Source organism: Photinus pyralis, unplaced genomic scaffold (genome assembly GCF_008802855.1).
Source record: "Photinus pyralis isolate 1611_PpyrPB1 unplaced genomic scaffold, Ppyr1.3 Ppyr1.4_LG7, whole genome shotgun sequence".
NCBI classification, from domain to species: domain Eukaryota; kingdom Metazoa; phylum Arthropoda; class Insecta; order Coleoptera; family Lampyridae; genus Photinus; species Photinus pyralis.
The window spans coordinates 12,309,667-12,311,596 of NW_022170738.1; the positions used below are offsets into that span (position 1 = coordinate 12,309,667).

General features: G+C 37.3%; 1 long non-coding RNA gene across 1 annotated transcript; it reads left to right on the forward strand.

The window, feature by feature from the left end:
- Positions 1–796: 796 nt before the first annotated feature.
- On the forward strand, positions 797–1,478 carry LOC116176967. The gene is made up of 3 exons (XR_004146566.1): positions 797–1,001; positions 1,054–1,388; positions 1,429–1,478. It is a non-coding gene; the product is annotated as an uncharacterized LOC116176967 (long non-coding RNA).
- The last annotated feature ends 452 nt before the right edge of the window (positions 1,479–1,930 follow it).

A 1,930-nucleotide genomic window follows, 5' to 3' on the forward strand; every position in this document is an offset into this window, starting at 1 on the left:
TCTTTATTCACACGATGCCAACACTGGATTGTCCGATGCCAAAATTGGATTGGCTTGCTGGAATGTCTTAATAATTGGCCTCGTGTAAATGGTCCATTACGAATTCGCGGAGGTATCTTGGTTGGTGCCTTTTAACAAGTGGCGTATCTATTTGTCGGTGCCTGAATAAGCATCATCTACATTAAACCTCTCGCCAGGAAAGATTGCCGGTCACAGAACACTTGATCCCGATCTACAATCTATGTTTTTCTAAAGATGTGAGCGACTTCCGAGATAGTATCGTGTCAATGTTAAACGAAAAGACTTTTCGTTCAACATTGGGACGATCCTATTCCGGAAGCCGCTCGCGTTTTAAGAAAAACATGGATTGTAGATCGACACAAGGTGTGCCGTGACCGGCAATCTTTCCGTTTTCTGGCGAGAGTAATAATCAAATTGCGTTTCTTTAGATTTCTCCCTCAACGGTATTGTTGAAAAAATGTTTATTCACGATCATATTGTAATCAGTCTCATAATTGTCATTTTGAAGGATAAGGAAGTTGTGTTTTACAACACTTATTTTTCCAGGAGGGAGGAAAGTAGATTCTCGAGGTTAGTAATGTTCGATTCGAGGTTAGTAATATTTCATTACCTACCTCGATTTAGTTGCTAATATCCTAATGGATGGCGCTCTCATCGCAACTGTCTGACACAGATGACAGCTGATTTAGATGCAAATTGTTCATAACCGCATTTTAAAAACAATTCTTATTCTTATAATGAGTAATATGGATTATTTTAAGCTCTGTGCTTTTTTTGTAAATTGCAAATGAACGACCAAACGCGAAAATGTGAAATAAGTAAATGCGGACCGAAGTAAACACAAGTAGGAGTTGTGATTAACTTTAGCCAGATTACGGAGATGATGGTTTGTTTCACGTAACCTAAAACTAAACGAGCGCGGTGCTAAATGGTTAAGTAAAAACAAAAGCAAAAAGAAACCGTTAATTATTGAAGGATCGGTAAGTGTATAAAACTCGAACTTGAGTTTAATGAAATTGATTGTTACTTTAGAGAGCCCATTACTGTTTAAATTTCTGGGTGGAAAAGTTCAATTCTTGTCCATAAGACATGGAAATATTGGGTTGCGCTTGCGACCCATGAGAAGAGCAAGGGATGGCAATTTATGGCATCATAATGTTGCATATCGGAGACGTCGTAGCACTACCTGAAGAGGATACTGCCATACTTTGTTATTTTCGCGTGCCCGTAAAGCGAATGAGCCACTGAATGGGCGACGAAACCTTCTGCTACTGCAGCCGATCTACAGCCACCGAACTGTTTTAAGTTGAAGAACTCCACCAGCACTTGCTAATATTGTAGCGATGAGATGCCAAAAACAATGTCCGGTAATGTCACATTTTAGAAATAGATAATGCTATTTTTTAGGGCTATCGTATTGGAACAGGTGTTTAGTGACTACCTGATTGGATCTGGAGAATAAATCTTTCGTTATTGACATCTACACAGATTATAATACTAATATTGTAACCCAGTCTAAATCTGTAATCATAAAAGATCGCTGTAGGTACATTTTAGAATAATAAAACTGACATGGTCATTAGGCATTACCGCTTTAGGTTTGAATGTGGATCACAACATTATTTGGTCGTTCATAATGTGGATGATTTCTTTACCTTTACCTCATTAAAATAAGCAAGTAAAACAATGTTTTACCTATACTCTTTCCTGCCCACCATTGTTCATTCTCTTCAAAAATTCATTCGGGGAGTAAATTTTTTACTACACTCAATTTCCCTTATTTGAGGGGATGTACATTGAAATTCTTTAGTATGGGCCATTTTTTAACATGCGTGTTAAATTAATATGAATATTAATTAGGTAAATTTCCAAATCTGTATTACCGACAACATTTTATGTAGGGCAATAA